Source organism: Manis pentadactyla, chromosome 12, assembly GCF_030020395.1.
Source record: "Manis pentadactyla isolate mManPen7 chromosome 12, mManPen7.hap1, whole genome shotgun sequence".
Lineage (NCBI taxonomy): Eukaryota > Metazoa > Chordata > Mammalia > Pholidota > Manidae > Manis > Manis pentadactyla.
This window is the reverse complement of record NC_080030.1, coordinates 91150004-91156811: the sequence shown is the minus strand read 5'-3', so window position 1 is coordinate 91156811 and position 6808 is coordinate 91150004.

Below are 6808 nucleotides of genomic sequence, written 5' to 3'. Positions count from 1 at the left end.
AATGAACTCAGCAGATTTCTTAGTGTTTCTTAAGTCTTGTCACTTGGTCTGACCTTCATATACCCTCAGCATTATCCTCTACCCAGGGCTGTCAAACTTGTGCATTTATCAGAATCACCTGGAGGGCTTAGGACACAGATTACCAGATCTCATGTGTCTCATGAAGTAGGTCTGCGATGGGGCCTGAGATGCTCATTGCTGTTCCTTAGACTTCACCTTGAGAACCACTGACCTGCATGACACCTCACTTTCCTTCTTCCTTTGCCAAATAAGACATAATAACTCTGGGGAGAGGGATCTGTGATATTTTACTCATTTTAAGAAATTCCTCTGAAGATTTAAATATCTGACCCAAAGAGGCCTCCAACAAAGCAGCCAAAACAACCATTTCAGAGGGTGGAGATTTAAATAAAATTGGTGCTTATCATAGATCTGTATGGATTATGATCCGTACAAATACCATCAAATGAGTGGGATAATTTTATCTGGATGCAATGACATTTATCCTGAGATTAGAAACTCTATTCTAATTATTTTATCTCCATCCTTTTAGAGCATAAAACAAATAATTGAGTTACTTAAATGTATAAAATATAATAAAGTCCTTTACTATAATAGTCCTAAGAGGATGACCTGTAATACCTTAAAGAAAAATGAAAAGTCACTTAAAGTTCAAGCAATAAAGACTCCCTTGTCTTCTGTGCGCTTTGATTCTATTTCTGTCTCTCCCCCTTTTCCTTTCTCATATTCCTTCTTTCGTTTGAAAACAGTTGGAGTTTTCCTCCAGTCATTTGGAAGTTGTTATAACACAGAAAACACATGAGGCAGGGTTATTTGTGGATGACAGTAAGGGCTTTTCACAGTACAGCTGTGAGGAATTAAGTTACCTGGTGACAAGTTAAGTGCTTTTCTTGATTAATGGGAGCAGTTGTTAAAAAATCCACAGGGAGAAGACTGAAATCTCCCGGAGAGGACCGTCTAGGATGTTACAGGCATCCGGTTTTTCTCATCTGAGCGAGACACTCGCTCTATTTCTGTTTTAGATGAATAAACCTCTACCACTCACTTCAAGCAACTAAAAATGTCGTCTCTCTTCCAGCCTTGTCTCATGAACTCATATTTTAGATGTTTTTTGTTTTCCTGTTTTTGCAGAAGGAGGTGGAACTTTGATCAATACAGTTTGAAAAGGCAGGCAGGGAAAGATTGCTGTGCCACTAGCCCCTCAATGCCTGGCGGAGTAAGGCAAACGGACAGAATAATGGAAGGGAGATGAATCAAGGCAACCAGGATGACAGGACTGTGGAACTGTAAGGTGTCATTTTCTTTTGTTCAAATTTGCTTTATTGTTGTCATCGCGCTTATTTTCAATAACAATTATGTAGGATATAAACTGATACGAGAACTTAGGCCTTTCCTCTGCCCACCTCTATTTTTAAAGTAAGTGTACAGCTTGATAGGTTTTCATGAAGGGAACATACTCAGGTGCCCGCTGCTGGGAACCCGGGCCGGCAGCCCCAAACCCACCATTCCTCCTCGAGGCCATTCTCCAACCCCTCCCCTGGTAACTGCTATTTTGGCTTCTGTCATCAAATATTAATTTTTTAAGCTTTATGTTTTAAAATTTATTCATATCGGTGCATTTATCAGTTATTCATTTCTATTGCCGTACAGTGCTCCATTATATTGAGAATTGGGCTTACCTGCATCAACATAAATCTAACTGATGGGACTAATTGCTGAGACCACCTACATCAATATAACTGCTTATATTCCCCAGGAAATTCTTACCAAGGAAGATACAACTGCAGGTCAATAAAGTACTTTACCGTTTGCATCAGGAAAATTTTGCAAACCAAATTCTACAAGGAAACAGTTTTTTTTTTGTTAATCTGGGTAAATGATTCATCAGGACAACAGTTTGCTCTTCATAAAACTCATCTCCAAATTGTCACTTTGCTATATGACCAGCAATCCTAAAATACAGTCCAGAATTCAAGCTATAAATACCCTTCTCTAACTTCCCCTTTTAGAGACAGATTTTTCTGGTGGTCTTTGTGAGGAGGTTGACAACATGAATATACACTATTTATTTACCCATTCTTATGTTGATGGGCATTAGGGAATTTCCAGTTTGAGACTATTATGATCAGTGCTGTTATGAACATTATTATATTTTGATACACATATGTGTACACTTGTGGTCAGAATTGCTGAGTCATCAGTGGGTGTATGTTTAATTTTAATAAATTTAATAGTTTCCCAAAATGATTGCACCAGCTTATACTCTTACCAGCAAATCATGAGAATTTCAGCTGCTATACATTCACACTAATAGTTGACATTTTCAGTCTTTCTAATATTAGCTATTCTGGTGCATGTGTAGTGGCTCATTGTGATTTAATTCTATTTCCTTGATGACTATTCCATTTTCATATGCCAATTTCTACACTTAAAAAAATTGTGGATTCACAAGCAGTTTCAAGAATAATACAGAGAGATTCCATATATCTATCACACAGCTTCCCCAGCAAAGATGACCTTCTATATAACTATAGTGTAGTATCAAAACCGGGAAATGACTGGCACAACACAATTAACTGGACTACAGATATCACCAGTTTTTGCATGTATTCATTTTTTTGAATGTCATTGTAGAAGCCTCTGACATTTGATTATATGTACAGGTTCCTATATCCACCACCACAAACAAGATACAAAACTGCCAGGAAGGAACCCCACTGTGCCTTCCTTTTTAATGTTGCACCCTTCTTCTACTTCCCTAACCCCTGGCAACAACCATTTGTCTGCACTCCATCTCCATAATTTTGTTACTTCATAATGTCATACAAATGGAATCATACAATATGTAATCTTTTAAGATTGGCTTCTTTTCACTAAGCATAATGCTCTGAATTTTTGGTATGTGGATGTGTTCACCAACCTGGAAACTCCCTGAAACCCTGATTATTAGGATTTTTCACAGTATTAATTATCCAGGTTACATTTATAAGTTTATATAAATTTTCTGTATGAAATGGGATTTTGTTGCCTGCATTTATGTCTCCACCTAAAATTTAGCTATTAAAATAATATTCTTTTGGGGGGATCATGCAAATGATCAAGAACTTGAAAGTGGTGGAGAAGAGATAAATTTGTTGTTTTTTCCTCCAATATCTGAGTTAACATCTAAATGCACACAGAGCCATTCATATTATTGTTTTGTTTTCAGAGGCAAATTCAAATAATAAGGGAAGAGAGATAAAAACCTAGGCTTATCTGTCACGAAAGTGTTATAACTGTCATGCTGTATGTACTGTGAATTTAAAAGTTGGCTCTAAATATTTTCTGATACTGTGCGTTTGTTTTCTTAAGATTCACAAAATGCTCATGAGTCAAATACACCCTTTGTTTGTTGATGCAACATGAAAAATTAATTAGAACTAGAAGTACATGCACCTATGAACTTAAAGTTCTGTGAAACCCTGAAGGGGGCTACAGTGATGCTAGGTAATATGTGAGTTGCTTTTTCCCAGGAAAACTATCTCAAACATTTATTGGACATGGACAATTATTAGAATAAATGTTTGAAGTGCAAATACTGAAAATGCAAGCTCTTTCAATGACATGGGAGGAGACATGGTATCAGGACGGGCCGGGAGCTACGGCTCGGCTCGCAGCCAGCCATGGTATGAGGCAAGCTCCGTCACACCACTGGCTCCAGAATGGGCTGATTTAAAGAACGGTTAAAATCAAGGAGACAGTGCTCACATTTTTATCTGAAAACATGTTAAAAAGTCATTTAAGGAATAGAAATGGTGCTAAAATGTGGCCTTCCTTACTTCCCTTGGATATTCTGTACCCAAGTAATAGTTTTCCTCGATCCTTCTCTACATCAGTCAGAAGACGGATGAATCACCTCCAGCACCAGAATAAGAGGCAGAAGCTCAAGGCACAGAGCCCTTCCACCCACCCTCACCACAAAGCAGCACCTCAAAAGCTCTTGATGCCACAAACATCAGTTGTTATTAAGTAGCATTTACTGTTTTTCTGGAGTTGTTCTAGATGCTACAAATCTACAAGCTCCTGGTATAACTGAGAATCGCTGTGAGAATTTGTTTGAAAGAGACCAGTGCTTCCTTCTTCATGTAGGTATCTTGTGTTCACACATTGTACGCCGAAGCAATCGATCTGAGATGTGGAGGCAAGTCCTCTCCTAATGTGCTTTGTGGAAAATTTTTTATTTTTCAAGTCTAGGCATGCTTCTCTCATTTCTGGTGCCACCTTTTGGTCAGAAAAATCTCATAATCCAAGGTCAGTTTTGCTTTCAGTAGGCAGAGATAATGAGAGCTGCCATTTATTGAGGAGTTGTTACCTCATTTAGCCACTTTAAGGACACTGAGGTAGGGCATGCCTTTCGCATTCTGCAGACAAGGAAATGGAAGCTCAGAGAACTCAAGTGTCTTAAGCAAGGTCCAGAATTAAATGGGAAGTAGGTGCAGGATTCCAACCCTGGTTCGTCTGAACTCAGAGTCCAAGGGATCTATACTACTGCAAAAAAAATCCCGAAATAGAATTGACACCAAATTCTGGTAATTAACTCCCTTGGACTTTTCCCCTCCAGGCTAAACACCTCCAGTTGCTCTGATCCTTTTTATAATGTGTTTAGAGACATTATCTCCACCCTGGTCACTGTCTTCTAGACCTGCTTGAGTTTGTCAGATCCTACTGAGGATAGAACAAAAAGTGCTCCGACTGTGTTTAACCTGATTAGAAGGAATCCCAATCTTCTCTGGGAGAGACATGATACTGAGAGAGATGACGCAAGTCCAGGTCGGAGCACAGAGCTCTGTGTGTGATGGCTCCCAAGTCACCTGTCATTCTGACATCGCTGCCAGCTGAAATGTTGACCTCAGGACCTTGGTTGTGTCTCTTTATACGGTGTCTGCACTCAGCATGACCCTGTGGCCTTTCTTCATGGAGCGACGCCTGCAGTCCCCGCCCTTGTGCAGCTTATCCAGGGGGACACACTGGACATTCGAAGGCTCTGGCTGACACTGCCTCTCTTGCAGCCATCCTGCGGGGCCACATTCTCATCCTGAAGGGAAAGCTATCAGAATCCAAATCTTAAGGGAGCAGAAGAGAAGAAAGTTCACAGTATTCATTTCATATTTTTTCCAGGTCTCTCTTCTCTTATTTCTTTCCACCTTTAGAGTTTTGACTTCGGAGTGGTGTTATTTCTAGTATAATACTCCACTCTCTTTTTCAGTCTTTATTATGTTTGTTTCTTCCAAACAAACAATGGAGGTGGAAGAACTAAATATTTGTCAAAAGCAGAGAAAGAGTTGTGAGTGTAACTGAGAAGGTGGAGGGTTCAGCAGAAGCACTTTGCCCAGAACACACCCTTGTTTGGCCTTTTTGTTCCCTAAAGTTCCAACCATATCCCACCTGTTCTGCAGAGCCTCTCCTAGTTATCCGTCTCCTGGTGATTTCTCCCTCCCTTAGCTTCTCTTCAAGGTGCTGCAAGATCCTGGAGGGCAGGGATATTTGTCTAGAAAATTGCGCCTCTGCTGTGCTGAACATCAACTGCTTCCTGCTGACGTTATTGGAGGGCTGGGGACCTCTGAGTCATTAGCACCAGGGGCTTCAGTAAGGCCCCCGAAGGTCGCTCTAACAACAAATGGTGTCAGTCCAACCGTTCCTGGCAGAAAGTGTCTCAGCACAGACAAATGTTTTAAGTCCATGTATAAAGTCTAGTAAATGCTAATTATAAACAAAGGAGTGGAAATTGGAAGAGATGATCAATTCTAGAGACAAGGCTTATGCCCAGGCTTCTAATAACCCTTTGGAAACTGGGTAACCCATTCTGGAATCCTGGGATCTCTGTAAAAACAAAACCAAACAAAACAAGATGTGCTTTATTGGGTATGGAGAAGGTTTATCCAGTAATTATCAAGTAATGTAATTAACAGTATAAGCTGATAAATTTTCAAAATAAACTGTACTCTTCTTGAATTTTGGATTGAATATATGAATATGTGGAATAACTTGAAAGGTCATGAACATTAAAACCATATGCGAGAACGTGCATGAAAGTTCACGTGGCCTGTGGAGGCGGCTGTCACAGTGCAGAGGCAGGAAGTTTCAGCCCCAGTTCTCTTCTCTACTTTCTATGCTGGATCTGGGACCTGAGGCAGCTGCCCTTTGTGGTTCTGTTTTCTTATCTTTAAAATGAAGGTATTAAATATCATGCTATCTAATATCATTTCCACTGTAAAATTCTGTTTCTAAGCTCTTATTCCAAGAAAGAAATGATTTCATTTCATTCCTACATCTCTAATTTTAGTTGAACTCACTCCTAGAAATGGTCCCCCAAAGATAAAACACTTTTCTCTCTCTCTTTCTCATCTGCTTGTCATAAACAGAAAATATCTGTTATCAATGCTTCTTGAGTTGGGAAAGTGACTTTTACTATGCGTTTTCACTTTCGGGATTTCTAAGAATAAGTCATATGAAGTTAAAGTAAATTCATCTAAGATTGACTTAAATTGTTCTTTTGGGTTTTTTTGTACATAGGTTTTGGAACATAATCTTGGAGAGTCATTTAAAGCAATGAAACACACTCTGTCATTGTTCCAGCTTCTTTGTGTAGATGATGACAAGGTTTTATAAAAATAGACGTTTGATGAACCGTGTGTATGTGAGTGACTTTGAATTCCTTTGTCCAGTTCCAGCTCTCCTTTAATGTATATTGTAAATAGCAGGGACACATGAATTCTCCTCCAAGTTATGAGCCAAAACAAATGATCAG